Source organism: Oryctolagus cuniculus, chromosome 3 (genome assembly GCF_964237555.1).
Source record: "Oryctolagus cuniculus chromosome 3, mOryCun1.1, whole genome shotgun sequence".
In the NCBI taxonomy this organism is placed as follows: Eukaryota; Metazoa; Chordata; class Mammalia; order Lagomorpha; family Leporidae; genus Oryctolagus; species Oryctolagus cuniculus.
The window spans coordinates 139029647-139049058 of record NC_091434.1 but is presented as its reverse complement, the minus strand read 5'-3'; positions in this window follow the sequence as shown (position 1 = coordinate 139049058).

The window sequence follows — 19412 nt, the reverse complement described above, 5'->3', positions numbered from 1 at the left end:
GTGGCTCACTTGGTTAATCCTCTGCCTGTGGCGCCAGCATCCCATATGGGCACTGGGTTCTAGTCCTGGTTGCTCCTCTTCCAGTCCAGCTCTCTGCTGTGGCCTGGGAAGGCAGTAGAGGATGGCCCAAGTCCTTGGGCCCTGTACCTGCATGGGAGACCAGGAAGAAGCACCTGGCTCTTGGCTTTGGATCAGCATAGTTCCGGCCATAGCGGTCATTTGGGGAGTGAACCAATGGAAGGAAGACTTTTCTCTTTGTCTCTCCCTCTCACTGTCTATAGCTCTACCTCGCAAATAAATAAATAAATCTTTTAAAACACCACCAATGGGGCCAGTGCTGTGGCATAGCGGGTAAAGCCTCCGCCTGCAGTGCCAGCATCCCATATGGGCACTGGTTCAAAAACCCTGCTGCTCTACTTCTGATCTAGCTTTCTGCTATGGCCTGGGAAAGCAGTGGAAGATGGCCCAAGGCCTTGGGCCCCTGCACCCTCACGGGAGACCCAGAAGAAGCTCCTGGCTCCTGGCTTTGGATCGGTGCAGCTCAGGCCAATGTGGCCATCTGGGGAGTGAACCAGCGGATGGAAGACCTCTCTTTCTCTCTGTCTCTGTCTCTCTCTCTGCCTCTCCTTCTTTGTGTAACTCTGACTTTCAAATAAATAAATAAATCTTTAAAAAAAAATCACCAACACCAAATATAAGCTTCTAAAACAATGCCGTTACAAACATCAGAAATGTCTTTATATATACAACAACATTATTAGATATGTTTTTCTTCTGTTTTTACAAGGAACACAACCTTACTGAAGTTCCATTAACAATCTGTAAAATGGGGATTTTTAAAATACTGACGAAATGATGAGGAAGCAGATACAGCTTAACAACAATTTAGCTTTGAACCTCTGGGTGGCTAAGGCATATTGTTCGACTCATCACAGGCCGTGACCAGCCTGGACTAGCAGCAAGCAGGTGCCTCTTCTCGCGCTATTTGTCATGAGAGAGGAAGCAAATGCATTCTGATGTCATCACGCAAGGCAATAGAAGTACCTCCTGTTTCTGACGTCTCCGACATTTCAACTCCCTTCCTCTCCTTTTCCTTTCCTGTCTAAAGCAAAATTGATAGTCACCTAATAAAGAATCCGCTCAGCAAAAGTTGGATATTGCTTCAGTTGTCTTTTGCTGCAGGGCAGAATAACCCAAAGTTAGTAGTTTAAGACAAAAGCAACTTACTATTTCTCACAACTCTGGGGGCTGTCTGGGAAGTTCTGCTCTGGTCTGGGCTCACGCACACGCTGCCTGTGTCCTGGTGGATCCGCCAGAGCAGAAGCTTGCAGGATGAGCCTCTCTCTCCATAGGGTCTTCCATCATTGGGTTGTCTAGGTGGGCTTCTTTAGATGGCAAATCACAGGGGAACAGAGGCACAGGCTGTGTGGGCTCCAGAACTCGTGGAATGTCACTTCTGCAATATTTTGTCATTTTGAGCAAAGACTAGGGCCAGATTTTCAGCAAGAGGCAACCACACAGAGGTGTGAATTCAGGGAAGTGTGATCATTGGGTCATTTAATAACAATCTGAGGGCAGGCACTTGGTCTAGTGGTTAAGATGCCTGTGTCTCATATTGGAGTACCTGGGTTCAAATTCCAGCTCCAGCTCTCAGTTCCAGCTTCCTGCTGATGCAGACCCTGGGTGGTAGTGGGTGATGGCTTAAGAACATGAGTCTCTGTCACCCATGTCAGAGACCTGGATTGAGTTTCCAGCTCCTGACTTCAGCCTAGCCCAGCCACTGCAAACATTTGGGGAGAGAATCAGCAGATGGGAGTTCTTGTGCTCATCTTTCTGCCTGTCAGATACATCATAAATAAATTTTAAAAGTTAAAAAAAAGGGGGGCCAGAACCATGGCACAGTAGGTTAATCCTCCACCTGCGGCGCCAGCATTCCATATGGGCAGCGGTTTTAGTCCCAGCTGCTCCTCTTCCAATCTACCTCTCTGCTATGGCCTGGGAAAGCAGTAGAAGATGGCCCAGGTGCTTGGGCCCCTGCGAGACCAGGAAGAAGCTCCTGGCTCCTGGCTTCAGATCAGTGCAGCTCTGGCCGTTGCAGCCATTTGGGGAGTTAACCAACAGAAGGAAGACCTTTCTCTCTGTCTCTCCCTCTCACTGTCTATAGCTCTACCTCTCAAACAAATAAATAAAATCTTTTTTAAAATCTACTATTCAAATGTGTGTGTGTGTGTGTATAACATCCTATTGGGCCTCACCAGAGGCATGCTTTGCCAATGTACACCTGTGTTTCTGCAAAGTCTGTCTCAACAGGCATTTTTGAGCTATTACAAGGGACAAAGTAATATGAGATGAATATACATTATATTTATGTTGCAATTTCTGGTTAGAAACTGTGAATCCATTTGTTTCATATTGTCTCAAAACCACCCTATGGAGTAGGGAAGGGTATCTCTCCTCATTTTCCAGTAGCAGGACAGCCAGGACACACACAATTCTTTGACTCAACACACACTTCTTTTTCCACATTGATTGCTTCTCTTAAAAAAAAAATCATTTCACAAATCTTAAGACATTGTCCATGCCCTCTTGGTATGTGTAGCAAGAGCTAGAGACCATTAAATTATGACCAAAAGAAAACCAATGAAGTGTGAGTCCTTATCACAGCCATGCCAGCAAGCAGACTTTCCAGCAGCAGCTGAAATGTCTAGAGAGAACTGAAGCTCTTGTCACCCGATCCAGAGTTCCAAGCAGAAAACGGAGCTGACAGCACATAGTCCTATAGACATACTTAACACTCACACTCGATAGCAAGTATTTAAGCTGTCTGAAAGCAAATAAACAGGACATCATCGCAACAAACTTCTTTGTTCATACTTCCTGGCAAGCATTACAATCTATGTAGAGAGGAGATAGTGATGTTGGGAGTGTCCAGAAAATGAGTTCTGCTGAGAAATAAGAAACAAAATGAAAGAAAAAAGGCTTATCCTGCACATTTTCAGGGACGTACAGTTGGAAAAATGGGCCAATGTGTTCTGAAAGCACAGATAGGGAGTCCTGGAGTAACCAGCAACAGCGACAGATAACATCGTGCATCTTGACTTCATGGCACTTGGAGCGTCCCCTCGCTCGCAGGACTGTGCACGGAGGATGTGGTCGGTCTCACCTGCTGTGGCTCTCAATGGGGGTTCTCCTTAGACCCCTTGAGGCCTGTGAACGTGCTCCGTCACTTCCTCCTCTTGGAGTGACACTGTCTTTGAAATAACTTTTCCCCAAGATGTTTTGTTCAGCTATATAAAACCATGTTTTCTTTAGAGTGTATAAACGAGTAATCCAGAGGGGGAAAAAGATGAAATAAACTTTATACTTGAGGTACAGGATTATTATAACCTCCTCTTATGTTACCCATCCTTACTACAAATATATACTACTGGCACTGCATCCAGACGCTGTCTTTCTCCCGGCTTCCGGTTTCTCACCATAAGATTTTTTTTTAATTTATTTTTTAATTAATTAATTTATTTGAAAGGCAGAGTTACAGAGAGAGTGGGAGAGACAGAGAGAGATCTTCCATCTGCTGGTTCACTTCCCAAATGGCTGCAACAGCTGGAGCTGAGCTGAAGCCAGGAGCCAGGAAATTTTTCCGGGTCTCCCATGCGGGTGCAGGGGCTCAAGGACTTGGGCCATCTGCAACTGCTTTCCCAGGCCACAGCAGAGCCTGATCGGAAGTGGAGCGGCCAAGACCTGAACCAGCACCTAAATGGGATGCTGGCACTGCAGGCAGTGGCTTTACCTGCTATGCCACGGTGCTGGCCTCTTGGGTCCTTCATACCATAGTTAAACTACTGAGTTAGCCAACCTTGAAATATGTTCTCTCTGGGTTTGTTACTATATGCCATAATAAGTCGTGATTTAAAGTATTTTTTTTTAATTTATTTATTTGAAAAGCAAAGTGACTGACAGAGAGGGAGAGACAGAGATTTTGCATTTGCTAGTTTATTCCCCAAACTGTTGCATTACCTGAGGCTGGTCCAGGCCATAGCCAGGAGCCTGCAACGCTGTCTAGATCTCCCAGATGAATGGTAGGGCCCAAGTACTTTTTTTTTTTTTTTAAGATTGATTTTATTTATTTGAGAAGCAGAGTTACAGACAGAGAGAGGGAGAGACAGAGAAAGAGGTCTTCCATCCACTGGCTCACTCCCTAAATGGCTACAATGGCCAGAGCTGAGCCGATCTGAAGCCAGGAGCCAGGAGCTTCTTCTAGATCTCCCACATGGGTGCAGGGGCGCAAAGCATTTGAGCCATCTTCCACTGCTTTCCCAGGCACATTAGCAGGGAGTTGGAGAAGCAACCATTACTCAAACTGGCGCCCATATGGAATGCGAGTGCCGCAGGTGGAGGCTTAACCTTAACCTATTACCCCACAGTGCTGGGCCCAAAGGGCCAAGTACTTGAGCCACCATTCACTGCTTTCCCAGCTGTATTAGCAGAGAGCTGGATCGGAAGTGAAACAACCGGGACTCTAACCTGTGCTATGATAAGAGACGCTGGTGTTGCAAGCAGAGGCTTAACCCAGTGAACCACAACACTGGTCTGTATTTGAAGTATTTTAAGCTGGGTTTTTACCCAACTTCTCCTTTTTTACCCTTGGCCTTCTCTTGCATTCAATTCCTTGCCTTTAGGTTCTCCTGTATATAGAGTAACACATGGAATAAATCACTGCCTCCTCTTCTTCCAATGCCAGCTACAAAGCCGTCTCCGGTCTGCTTTCTCTAAAGAACCCACCTCATAACCCTAGCTCTACAGAGCTGAACACCTACTTAAATGTAAGATTTAGGGGTTCATTAAAGGCTCCCAACTCAAGTTTCTTTCCCTCAATTGACGACAGAGACTTCCCCACTAGAAACTCATTTCTTAGAGTTAAGACTTTCAGCTCAAAGAACCATGTTTAATTTTGGAACACCTGCATCCTGTATCTGAGTGACTGGAATGAAATCCCATCACTGCCTCTGCTTCGGCTTCCTGCTACTGTGCAATCTAGGAGGCAGCAGATGATGGCTCAAGTACTTGAGTCCCTGCCTCCCACATGGGACACCTGGATGGGGTTCCGGGATCCTGGCTTCCGCCTGGCCTAGCCCTGGCTGTGCTGGGCATTTGGGGAGTGAATGCATGAACGGAAGCTACCCCTCTCTTGCTCTGCTTTTCAAATAAATAAAAATGAATATACTTTTAAAAGAAAAATTTTAAAAAATAAAGGGAAGAGGGAAAATATAGACATTCTGGGACAGGCATTTAATCTGTACCCTAGTGTTTCAGAGGCCTGTGTCTCCCATGAGACTTTTCATTCCCTTGTAAATGTTATCATCTATAAATAACTTCGCAGTGAGAACAAAGTGCCTTTACATAATTATATATTTATTTATTTATTTATTTTTATAGGCAGAGTGGACAGTGAGAGAGAGATAGAGAGAGAGAAAGGTCTTCCTTTGCCGTTGGTTCACCCTCCAATGGCCGCCACGGCCGGCGCACCGCGCTGATCCGATGGCAGGAACCAGGATCCAGGTGCTTTTCCTGGTCTCCCATGTGGTGCAGGGCCCAAGCACCTGGGCCATCCTCCACTGCACTCCCTGGCCATAGCAGAGAGCTGGCCTGGAAGAGGGGCAACCGGGACAGAATCCGGCGCCCCGACCGGGACTAGAACCCGGTGTGCCGGCGCCGCAAGGTGGAGGATTAGCCTATTGAGCCACGGCGCCGGCTCCTATTTATTTATTTTTTAACAGGCAGAGTTAGACAACAAGAGAGAGAGAGAGACAGAGAGAAAGGTCTTCCTACTGTTGGTTCACTCCCCTATTGGCCGCTACAGCCGGCGCTGTGTCGATCCGAAGCCAGAAGCTGGGTGGTTCCTCCCGGTCTCCTATGCGGGTGCAGGGGCCCAAGCACTTGGGCCATCCTCCACTGCCCTCCCGGGCCACAGCAGAGAGCTGGACTGGAAGAGGAGCAACCAGGACTAGCACCCGGCGCCCAAACCGGGAATAGAACCCGGGGTGCCGATGCTGCAGGCAGAGGATTAGCCAAGTGAGCCGCGGCACCGGCCATATTTATATATTTATTTTTAAGCTTTTATTTATTTGAAAGGCAGAGAAACAGAAAAAGAGCTCTCATCTGCTGGTTCACTCACTAGATGCTCCAGGACAGCAGGCCTGGCCTGAGCTGGAAGTTGAGAATTCGAATCAGGTCTGTCATTCATTGGTGGCAGGAAGCCAAGCGCTTGCCCCAAGCCCTGCTGCCTGCCAGGGTCTGCATTATTAGCAGGAAGCTGGAAGCAGGCACGGAATCCAGGCAGTCTGTTGTGGAACAAGGATGTCCCGTCTGTGTTGTAACCACTAGGGCAAACACTTGCTTCATATCTTTCATTTTTTTTTTTGATTTTTGGTTTATTTTGTGAAATAATAAATTCATAAAAAGTCTCTAAGTTCAATCAGTTATTATTATTTTTTTTTTGACAGGCAGAGTGGATAGTGAGAGAGAGAGACAGAGAGAAAGGTCTTCCTTTGCCGTTGGTTCACCCTCCAATGGCCGCTGCGGCTGGCGCGCTGCGGCTGGTGCACCACGCTGATCCGATGGCAGGAGCCAGGTGCTTCTCCTGGTCTCCCATGGGGTGCAGGGCCCAAGCACCTGGGCCATCCTCCACTGCACTCCCTGGCCACAGCAGAGAGCTGGCCTGGAAGAGGGGCAACCGGGACAGAATCCGGCACCCCGACCGGGACTAGAACCCGGTGTACCGGCGCTGCTAGGTGGAGGATTAGCCTATTGAGCCGCGGCGCCGGCCGATAACTTACTTTTGCTTATATTTCAGTATTTGATTTTAATGACTAAAAGAAAGAAAAATATGCCATAAAAGTATAATATATAATAAACAGGGCAAAGTTTATCAATAATGATAACATATAAATTCTTACCAAATAGTTCTGGTAAGTTCTATTTCTGGTCAAATTTTTGTCGGACTTGAGTAGATCAATGTTTTTGTCCTTTAAATAAGCTTTTCTTTCAAGAGTTTGATAGTACAAGTGAGAACAAAAAACAAAAATAATAAAAGTACAACTATTTGCTTGTATATCATTTCCTTGTTGGTAGCTTGTAACTTCAATATTAATATTATATTAAATCAGTTTTTGTTTAAATTTTTGGGTCACAGGATTTGTTATACTTTTTTTTTAATTTTTTTTAAAATTTATTTTATTTCTTTGAAAGACAGAGTTACAGAGAGAGGTAGAGACAGAGAGAGAGGTTTTCCATCCACTGGTCCACTCCCCACATGGCCGCAACAGCCGGAGCTATGCTGATCAGAAACCAGGAGCCAGGAACCTCCTCCAGGTCTCCCATGTGGGTGCAGGGGCCCAAGCACTTGGGCCATCTTCTACTGCTATCCCAAACCTTAGCAGAGAACTGGATCAGAAGAGGAGCAGCCGGGACTAGAACCAGGGCCCATTTAGGATGCCAGCGCTTCGGGCCAGAGCTTTAACCCACTGCACCACAGCGCCAGCCCCTGTTATACTTTTAAAAAATTATGGGCCTCTGGGGCCAGTGTTGTGGTACAGTGGGTAAAGGCACTGCCTGCTGCTCAGACATCCCATATGGGCACCGGTTTGAGTTCCTTCTGTTCCACTTCCCATCCAGTTCCCTGCTAATACAGCTGGGAAAGCAGTGGAAGATGGCCCAGGTACCTGGGCCCCTGCAACCATGTGAGAGAACTGAATGAAGCCTCTGACTCCTGGTTTCAGTCTGGCCTAGCCCTGGCCCTTGCAGTCATTTAGGGAATGAGCCAGAGGATGGGAGATCTCTGTCTGCCTCTACCTCTCCTCTGTAACTCTGACTTTCAAGTAAGTAAATAAATCTTAAAAAAAAAAAAATTATAGTCCTTCAGGGGTTGTGGTGCCATGAGTTAAGCTACCATTTGTGACACTGGTATCCCTTATCAAAGTACTGGTTTCAGGGCTGGCGCCGTGGCTCATTTGGTTAATCCTCCGCCTGCAGTGCCAGCATCCCATATGGGCACCAGGTACTAGTCCCGGGTGCTCCTCTTCCAATCCAGCTCTCTATTGTGGCCCGGGGGGGACAGTGGAGGATGGCCCAGGTGCTAGGGTCCCTGCACCTGCATGAGAGACCAGGAAGAAGCACCTGGCTCCTGGTTTCGGATGGGCACAGCGCTGGCCGTAGCGGCCATTTGGGGGAGTGAACCAACAGAAGGAAGACCTTTCTCTCTCTCTCTCTCACTGTCTATAACTCCACCAGTCACATAAATTAAAAAAAAAAAAAAAAAGATTAAAAAAAAAGTACTGGTTTCAGTCCCAGCTGCTCAGTTTCTAATCCAGCTCCCTGTTAATGTGCCTGGGGAAGCAGTGGATGATGGCCCAAGTACTTGGGACCCTGCTACCCATGTAGGAGACTAGGATGGAGTTCCTGGCTCCTGGTTTCAGCCTGAGCCCAACCTGGCCGTTGTGGCCATTTGGGACGGGAACCGGCAGGTGGAAGATCTCTTTCTCCTTGTCACTCTCTGTCTTTTCAAATAAATAAAATAAATAAATCTTTTTTAAAAATTAAAATTTATGGACCTCCAAAGAGACTTGTTTTGGATGTGGTTTTACATATATACATATATATATATATATATATTTTTACATATATATATATCCTGCTATACCACAGAGCCAGCCCCACAGGCATCTCAATGAGCATCCTAACTACTAGGTCAAATGCCTACCTCTAAGTGTCATATTTCAAACTTCCTGAAAATAATAGTTTATCATAATTATTTAATTTACAGACGTTGTGCCTACACATAAGTTTTCCAGTTTGTCTCAATTTTTTTAAGATTTATCTATTTTCTTGATAATCAGAGTTACAGACAGAGAGAAGCAGAGACAGAGAGAGAGAGGTCTTCCATCTGCTGGTTCATTCCCCAAATGGCCACAACAGACGGAGCTGGGCCAATCTGAAGCCGGGGAGCCAGGAACTTCCTCCTCCGGGTCTCCCAAATGGGTGCAGGGGCCCAAGGACTTGGGCCATCTTCCACTGCCTTCTCAGGCCATCAGCAGGGAGCTGGATTGGAAGTGGAGGAGCTGGGACTTGAACTGGTGCCCATATTGATGTTGGCATTGCAGGCAGATGTTTAACCTACTATGCCACAGAGCTGGTCCCTGTCTCAATTTTTTATTTAGAAAACTTGTATGCTATCAGATAATATCAGACCAACTTTTGTTTTCCCTAGTCAAAATAAAAACTAATTTCTTTGTATTTAACCCTGATAAAAAACATGTTCCCCTTCCGGTGACAATTTATGTTTGTGTGACTTGGGAGCTCTAAAATGGCATATGCTGGGGGCCGGCATGGTGACAAAGCCAGGAAACCTGCCACATGAGATGCCAGCATCCTATGTAGATGCCAGTTCCTGTCTTGGCTGCTCCACTTTTGATCCAGCTCTTTGCTGATGGCCTGGGAAAAGCAGTGGGAGATGTACCAAGTGTTTGGTTCCCTGCTACCCACATGGGAGACCCAGCTCTGGCCGTTGCAGCCATCTGGGAAGTTAACAATTAGATGAAGCTCTTTCTCTCTGTGTCTCTCCCTTTTTCTCAGTAACTCTGCTTTTTAAATAAATAAATAAATCTTTTTTTAAAATGGCATATGCCTCTGGTTCTTATTTCATCTTTAAATACTTATGTATTTATTTATTGGAAAGGCAGAGTGACAACAGAGAGAAGGAGGAAGGAGGGAGGAAGGAGTGCAGGCAATTATCTTCTATTGCTGGTTCTTTCCCTAAATGCCTGCAACAGCCAGTGCCAGGCCAGGCTGAAGCCAGGAGCCAGGGACTCCATCTGTGTCTCCCTTGTGGGTAGAGGAACCCAAGTCCTTGGACCTTCATTTGCTAACTCCCAGGTGCATTAGCAAGGAGCTGAATCAGAAGTGTAGGGTAGTCAGGACTTGAACCAGGCATTCTGATATTCATTGCAGGTATCCCAAGTCGCAGTTTAACATGCTGCACCACAGTGCTTGCCACTTATTTATTCTTAAAGCAATGCTTTCAATAGTATATGAACATAGAGATTTATGAGTAAGTGGTAAAAAGACCCATGAGTCCTTTAGTTTTCCCATCCAGTGAGAAGCAGAAGTTTATAACGGAGATCATCACTTAATAGAAATATGCTTTGTCAGATGGAAAGATTAGAAGCCATTTAGTCCAATTCATAGTTTCTGAGCATGACAAGAATAAATCTCTTCTTAAAAAAAGAGAACAAAATTGCACTATGGGAAATCTCATATGCATAACTAGAGAGAATAGTATTAAAACTCCCATGTAGCTATCATTTAAATTCTGTAATGTTTCATTGATAGTCATCATTTCCATCAGTTATGGGAATATATTTATTGGTTTTTATTTCAAGCTCTTGTCCCCATGCGAGATAAGATTCCAAAGCAGAGGCAGAAATTACTGCAAAAGTGAAACCAGGATTTATTTAAGGTAAAAGAATGTGAATACATTCACATGGGAGAGTGGGCAATCCTACGGGAAGAGATACCTGTCACAACAGGGCTACAGAGTTGCCCATGAACAGAGATCGTGGGAAAAGTAGGGAGAAGGGCCGGTAGCAAGGCAAGAAGCCAAAAGGGTCACCTTACAGGCAACAGTTTGCTTTATGGGTAGGGGGTGCCTCCCCAGTTGAACATGCAAACAGGGTGGGATTTAATGCATACGAGGTTTCCCAGGAGCTTCTTGGCATCTCCACGTGGAGTTTGACCTCCACCTAGCCATCATGGTACCTCCAGTCTCAGAAGAGATGCAGGGCCATCATGGAAAGTGGGTGCACGGATTGCCATGCAGGGCCGCAGAAACAGAAGCTGCGGGAAAATCTGCAGCTCAGTTATTCCTACCTAACTCCCCGCATAGTTTCCCCGTATCAGTCCCACTTGGCAAATTCTAGTCATCTGGGGCCGGCACCGTGGTGCAGCAGGTTAATCCTCCACCTGGGGTGCCGGCATCCCATATGGGCGCCAGTTCTAGTCCTGGTTGCTCCTCTTCCAATCCAGCTCTCTGCTATGGCCTGGGAAGGCAGTGGAAGATGGCCCAAGTCCTTGGGCCCCTTCACCTGTGTGGGAGACCAGGAAGAAGCTCCTGGCTTTGGATCGGTACAGCTCCGGCCATTGCAGTCATTTGGGGAGTGAATCAACGGAAGGAAGACCTTTCTCTCTGTCTCTCTCTCTCACTATCTTTAACTCTACCTCTCAAATACATAAAATCTTAAAAAAAAAAAAAATCCCAGTCTTCACAGAATTTCATTCAGGAGCCAGGTGCAACTGGAAACCACTATGCTTAGTGAAATAGTCCAGTCCCCAAAAGACACATATTATGCTTTCTCTGATATGTGGTAGTTAATATTCACTACAAAAAATGTATAAGAATGAAACTGAGGCTGGCGCCATGGCTCAATAGGCTAATCTTCCGCCTTGTGGTGCCGGCACTCCGGGTTCTAGTCCCGCTTGGGGCACCGGATTCTGTCCCGGTTACCCCTCTTCCAGGCCAGCTCTCTGCTATGGCTCTGGAGTGCAGTGGAGGATGGCCCAAGTGCTTGGGCCCTGCACCCCATGGGAGACCAGGATAAGCACCTGGCTCCTGGCTTTGGATCAGCGCGATGTGCCGGCTGCAGCACACCGGCCGCGGCAGCCATTGGAGGGTGAACCAATGGCAAAGGAAGACCTTTCTCTCTGTCTCTCCCTCTCACTGTCCACTCTGCCTGTCAAAAATTAAAAAAAAAAAAAAAAAGGAGAGAATGAAACTGACATCTTAGGGTCTGATTATTTATTTATTTATTTATTTGACAGGTAGAGTTATAGACGGTGAGTGAGAGAGACAGAGAGAAAGGTCTTCCTTCCATTGGTTCAATCCCCAAATGGGCACTATAGCCGGTGCTGCACCGATCCGAAGCCAGGAGCCAAGTGCTTCTTCCTGGTCTCCCACGCGGGTGCAGGTGCCCAAGCACTTGGGCCATCCTCCACTGCCCTCCCGGGCTACAGCGGAGCTAGACTGGAAGAGGAGCAACCAGGACTAGAACCTGGTGCCCATATGGGATGCCGGCGCCGCAGGCAGAGGATTAACCAAGTGAGCCACGTCGCCAACCCCCCCCCCCTTTTTGTTATTATTAATAGCCCTTGTCAATACTCCTGTGGAATAGTGCTTTTTCTACTTTTTAACTTGTTGAACATTACGGTTAGTGGTGCCTGTGATTATAAAGCAAGTTGAAATTATATTATTGTAAAAATTAAAGGAAAAAAAGAGAGGAAGGAGGAGGATTGAGGGAGGAAGGAGAGAGGGAAGTATGGTTGTCTTCTCAGAATTTTATCTATGAAATACATGAAATCTGTTATATTTATATTAATAAAAATTCAAAAAAAGACTATGAGAGCTATGAGGCTCCACATTCTTGCCAACATTTGGTGTAACTAGTCTTCTTATTTTAATTATTCCAATTTTAAACATCCCGACAGGTGAGAAAATTCCATTCTGTAACCACACTTCTGTGTGAGGCCAGTCTATAGTCTTCAACCAAAACAACAATTTTTAACAGAGTAAATGCAATAGCAGATATGGGAATCCAGCTGTCTTCTTTTGTAGCAGACATTAAAGAGATTTGCAAAAATGTAAAACAATGTCATTTTTCTCATTGTTTTTAAAAAGATTTATTTATTTATTTGAAAGGCAGGGTTACAGAGAGAGGTAGAGACAGAGATTTTCTAACCACTGGTTCACACTCGATGTCTGCAATGGCCAGGGATGGGCCAAGCCACAGCTAGGAGCCAGGAGCTTTTTTTTTTTTTTTTTTCAAGGTTATTTTATTTACTTGAAAGAGTTACAGAGAGAAGTAGAGCCAGGGAGAGAGAGAGAGGTCTTCCATCTGCTGGATCACTCTCCAAATAACCGCAATGGCAAGAGCTAAGCTGATCCAAAATCAGGAGCCAGGAGCTTCTTCCGGGTCTCCCACAGAGCTTGGGCTATCCTCTACTGCTTTCCTAGGCCATAGCAGAGAGCTGGATCAGAAGTGGAGCAGCCAGGACTTGAACCAGTGCCCGTATGGGATGCTGGCGCTACAGTCTGGGGCTTTAACCCACTGTGCCACAGCACTAGACCCAAGCCAAAAGCTTCTTACAGGTTTCCCACATAGGTGGCAGAGGCCCAAGCACTTGGGCCATCTTCCACTGCTCTTCCCAGGCCATTATCAGGGAACCATATTGGAAGTGGAGCAGCTGGGACATGAACCAGCACCTGTACAGGATGCTGGCATTGCAGGTGGAGGCTTTACCCACTACACCACAATGCCGGCCCCTCTCACTACTTCTAAGAAAATTAACAGAGACTTAACAAAGTTCAGGGAGAGACATAGGGGGTGTTGTGGCATAGGAGGCTAGGCCACGGCTTGTGACCCCTTTCTCTCTCTCTCTCTCTTGCTCTGCTTTTCAAGTATATGAAAATAGCCATATTTTAAAAACATTTTTTAAAAAGGGGGGCAAGCGTTGGGGCACACGTTAAGTGACTGCTTGGGATGCCCACATTTTGTATTGGAGTCATGGTTCACGTCCTGGCTACCCTGCTTCTGGTCCAGCTTCCTGTTAAGGCATTGTGGGAGGCAGTATAAGATGGCTCAAGGGCTTGGGACCCTGCCACTCATATGGGAAAACCAGATTGAGTTCTGGCTTCCAGCTTTGGCCCAGCACTGCTCTTGTCATTATAGGCATTTGGAGAGTGAACTAGAGGATGGGGGTTCTCTTTGTCTCTGTCTTTATCTCTCTGCCATTCACAATATATTAAAAATTTGAAAAAAAAAATTTTTTAAATTCATGAATATGAGGGTTCTTGAAAAAGTTCATGAAAAAATGTGCTATGAAAAAACAATGCACAGATTTCAAAATTTCTTATACAATTTTTTTTTTAATTTTTCAAAAAGATTTATTCATTTATTAAAAGGCAAAATTACAGAGATAGATGAAGAGACAGAAAGAGAGAGAGTTTCCATCTGCTAGTTGACTCCCATGCTGGTTGCAGGGGCCCAGGGACTTGGGCCATCTTCCACTGCTTTCCCAGGCGCATTAGCAGAACTCCAACCAGTGCCCATATGGGATGTCAGTGTCGTGTGGTAGGTGGCAGCTTTAACTGCTTTGCAATAATGCTGGCCCAGGATGTAGGTATCTCAACCAGTGTCTTAACTACTAGGCCACACAGCGCAGATTCCAAATTTTTTTGCATCTGAATTAGTTTACCTTTTATTTTTCTTTTAAGGTTTATTTATGTGCTTGAAGGCAGAGTTACATAAAGAAATGGAGAGACAGACATCTTTCATCCACCAGTTCACTTCCCACATGGTTGCAATGGCCAGGACTGAGCCAGGATAAAGCCAGGAGCCTGAAATTCCATCAGGTCTTCCACATGGATGCAGGGGCCCAAGAACTTGTACCATTCTCTGCTGCTTTCCCAGGCCATTAGCAGGGAGCTGGATTGGGAGTGGGGCAGCCAGGACTTTGAACCCATGCTCCTATGAGATGCCGGTGTTGTAGGTGGCTGCCGAACCTGCTGCAACACAATGCTAGCCTCTTAACTTACCTTTTTTTTTTTTTTTTTTTTTTTTTTTTTTTTTTGACAGGCAGAGTGGACAGTGAGAGAGAGAGGCAGAGAGAAAGGTCTTCCTTTTGCCGTTGGTTCACCCTCCAATGGCCGCCGCGGCCGGCGCGCTGCGGCCGGCGCACCGCGCTGATCCGATGGCAGGAGCCAGGAGCCAGGTGCTTTTCCTGGTCTCCCATGGGGTGCAGGGCCCAAGCACCTGGGCCATCCTCCACTGCACTCCCTGGTCACAGCAGAGGGCTGGCCTGGAAGAGGGGCAACCGGGACAGAATCCGGTGCCCCGACCGGGACTAGAACCCGGTGTGCCGGCGCCGCTAGGCGGAGGATTAGCCTAGTGAGCCGCGGCGCCGGCCCTCTTAACTTACCTTTTAATTCCACTTTTTATACCTTATGGGGTACCCTCACAGTTATTTTCATGGAGATAGTTTTCTTAAAGATTTATTTTTCTGAAAGGTAGAGTTACAGAGAGAGGTAGAAACGGGGGGGGGGGTGTCTTCCATCCGTTGGCTCACTCCCCAAATGGCTGCAATGGCCAGAACTGGGCCAATCTGAAGTCAGGAGTCAGGAGCTTCTTCTGGGTCTCCCATGTGGGTGCAGGGGTCCAAGGACTTGAGCCATCTTGTGCTGCTTTCCCAGGCCATAGCAGAGAGCTGATCAGAAGGGAACAGCTCCTGGCTTTGGATCGGCACACCTCCAGCCAATATGGCCATCTGTGGAGTGAACCAGTGAATGGAAGATCTCTCTCTCTCTCTCTGCCTCTCCTTTTCTCTGTGTAACTCTGACTTTCAAGTAAATAAATAAATAAATCTTTTAAAAAAGGAAGAAGAAGAAGAGGAGCAGCCAGGAGCAGTGAGGACTGAAACCAATGCACATATGGGATGCCAGCACTACAGATGGCAGCTTTACCCACTATGCCACAGCACCAGCCCTGAGATATTAGTAATATTAATTAATATGTAATGAGTTAATTATTGTTTATGCAATGTTTTATAGATATGAAATTCATAAAAATGAAATTCAGTATTTTAATCATCCTGAATTATAGAATTCAGCTGTTTTTATTATATGGACAATGTTGTACAAGGATCACCAACTATCTCATTCCAAAACATTTCCATTACCTCAAAAAGAAACCCCATATCTCTGATTTGCTGCTCTCCTCCATCCCCCAGTAACCAAGAATTCTTTCTCTGTGGCCTTGCCTATTCCGGACATGAACCACATTAGGCCTGCTTCACCAGGCTTCTTGTACTTACCTTTACGTTTTGAGGGTTCATCCACAAGTGGCATGTATTAGTACTTTATTCCTTTTGATGTGTGAATAATATTATATTTTTATTATGTCACATTTTATCTATCTATTGTTCAGTTGATGGATCTTTAAATTGTTTCTTTTTTGACTATTATAAATAATGCTTCTGTTAATATTCATGTAGAAGTCTTTTTTTTTCCATCGGTATGTTTTCATTTCTCTTGGGTATGTAAGTACGTGTGACATTGCTGGGTCATGTGGTACCTCCGTGTTAAAGTGTTTGAAAAGGCTGTCCAACTGTTTTCCAAAGCAGCTGCATCATTTGACATGTCTACTAGCAATGGATTAGGGTTCTAGTTTCTCCACATCTGTGCCAAAACTCTTAATTATTACTATTATTTTAAATTATCGCCATACCAATGGGTGTGAGGTAGTATGCCTTGAGATTTTTTTTAAAAAAGGTTATTTATTTGAAAGGCAGAGTGATAGAGAAGCCAGAGAGAGAGAGAAAGAGAGAGAGAGAGAACCTTCCATTTGCTGGTTCACTCTGTAAATGGCCACGATGGCAGGAGCTAGACTAGGGGGAAGTCAGCAGCCTGGAATTCCATGGTCTCCCATGTGGGTGGCAGGGACTTACACACCTGAACCATCATATGCTGCCTCCCAGGTGCATTGCTAGGAAGCTGGATTCAAAGGAGAAGGCAGGACTCGATCCCAGGCATTCAGATAGGGGGTGAGGGTGTCCCAAGAGGCAGCTTAAGCTGCTGAGCCACAGTGCCCACTGCATTAGCACACTGCTTAGACTACCGTAGTTGTGGGGTTTCAAACTGAGAATCGTGAGGTCTCCAACTCTTTCTTTCTCAAGATTATTTTGGCTATTTGGGGGTCCCTTATACCTTTGTACACATTGTACAACAGTTCGCTGTTTCTGTGAAAAAGGCACCTGGAATTTTCAGAGACTGCACTGAATCTGTAGATCTATTTGGGGACTACAGCCAAAGATTTTTACAAACATTTTGTAATAGTTTTAATTATTCACAAGTGGAATCCATTGATCATAACATATCTCCTTGAATATAATTTAATTAAAATTAATATAATGTTCTATGCTCTATTATAAAGCAGAAATAAAGGAATATGCCTTTCAGCATGTATATCTAGGCATGACAATACAAGGAGGCTTAGTGCAATAGGCAGATACTTGCATCTGTACATAAAATTACAGTGAATGCGGCAGCTTCAAGCATGAAGTCACACGGATGTGTTACAGAGTGAGCTAACTATCCCAAGGATGCTGACATAGGTGTTACAGTTTTTTGAAATGGTGAAAAACTCTTGGTAAAGGTTCAGAATATAACCCAGTCAAATGTTTCTTTCATCTACATTATAATTGCATACCTGGAAAATTCAGAGTATATAAAAAACATGCAAAACATACTGTGCTCATTTGTTAAATGAAGTTCTTGTCCATGGTCAGGTAATTTTTTTTTTTTTTTTGACAGGCAGAGTGGACAGTGAGAGAGACAGAGAGAAAGGTCTTCCTTTGCCGTTGGTTCACCCTCCAATGGCCGCCGCGGCCAGCGCACTGCGGCCGGCACACCGCGCTGATCCGATGGCAGGAGCCAGGAGCCAGGTGCTTTTCCTGGTCTCTCATGGGGTGCAGGGCCCAAGCACCTGGGCCATCCTCCACTGCACTCCCTGGCCACAGCAGAGAGCTGGCCTGGAAGAGGGGCAACCGGGACAGAATCCGGCGCCCCAACCGGGACTAGAACCCGGTGTGCCGGCGCCGCAAAAGGCGGGGGATTAGCCTAGTGAGCCGCGGCGCCGGCCCATGGTCAGGTAATTATAAACAAGCTTTCTACCCACATCTGATAGGATATGGGGAAGTTGTGTGAGGTGATGGACAGACCTGGTGAATGTCTCTGTCTGGTGACCATCCATCAAAATACCAGTAGTGCCACCCAGTCATCGTGACTATCAACAACACTCCTCCATCCCTCATTTTCCAAGTTCTGAGAGGATGGTACCGATGCCTTTGAGAACCTGGGTAGAGGCAAGAGCACTAGGATGGGAGTCAGCGAGCGCCGCTCACTTTGGTGTAAGCCACTTTATTGCCCTGGGTTTCCTTTTCCTCATTTGAAAAACGCAGAACTTGGTGTGCCTAATCTCTAAGGTCTGCCTGCTTAAGTGCAGCTGGATGGCACTTCCTTACTGAGGCGGAAGACCGCCCAGCTGCCAAAAGGTGTAGTGCCCTGGCTCCCCCTGCTGGCTGATCTCAACATGTTATGTATGTAGGATTTATTAACAGCATATAAAATGTTGACCAGTCAGTAAATGCAGATAGCCTTCATTTCAAGCCTTGGTTACCACCTTCATTTTCATATATACATATACATACATGATGACATGTGATATATGTATATACATGTATGTATATATGTATACACAAAGTCTTTGTTTTCAGGTTCTCATCATCCAAAGAAAAAGGGATCATAATTCAAATGAAACTGACATACTGTGTCAATCAAGCGCTTCTAGCTAGAATTATTTGGGTCAGTTCCTCAGATATCTCCACAGGATAACTGTTTTCAAAGAGGAAAATTTCTATTGGAGTTAAAAAAAATTTCAAGATATATTCAGGGGCCGGAGCTGTGGTGCAGCGGGTTAAATCCCTGGCCTGCAGTGCTGGCATCCCATATAGGCACTGGTTCGTGTCCCGGCTGCTCCACTTCCAATCCAGATCCCTGCTAATGCACCTGGGAAACAGCAGAAGATGACCCAAATCCTTGGGTTCCCTGCATACACATGAGAGACCTGGAAGAAGTTCCAGGTTCCTGGTTTCGGATCCTCTCAGCTCCAGACATTACTGCCATTTAGGGAGTGAACCAGCAAATGGAAGACCTCTTTCTCTCTCTCTTTCTCCCTGTCTCTATCTCTCTCTGTTACTATGTCTTTCAAATAAATAAAATACATCTTTTAAAAAAAGAAATATTCAAAAGATTCATTAATCTTTAAATGGCTAAACCATGACATATTATTTTTATTTTTTAAAATATTTATTTATTTGAAAGAGTTACAGAGAGAGACAGACAGAGACAGAAAGAGAAAGATCTTCCATCGCTGGTTCACTCCCCAGACAGCTGCAATGGCCAGGCCTGGGCCAGGCTGAAGCCAGAAGCCTGGAACTCTATCTAGGTCTCCCATGTGGGTCACAGGGGCCCAAGTACTTGGGCCATCCTCTGCTGCTTTCCCAGGAGTATTAGCACAGAGTTGGACAAGAAATGGAGCAGCTGGGAGTTGAACCGGAGCTTGTATTGGATGATAGCATTGCAGGCTGTGGCTTAGCCCGGTACGCCACAATGCTGGCTTGCATCCTGGTTTGTCTACTTGGGGTTTCTGATCCAGCTTCCTAATAATGTGCTGGGAAGGCAGCACATTATGGGCCACGCACTTGGGTCCCTGCCACTCATGTGGGAGACCCAGATCGAATTTCTGGCTCCT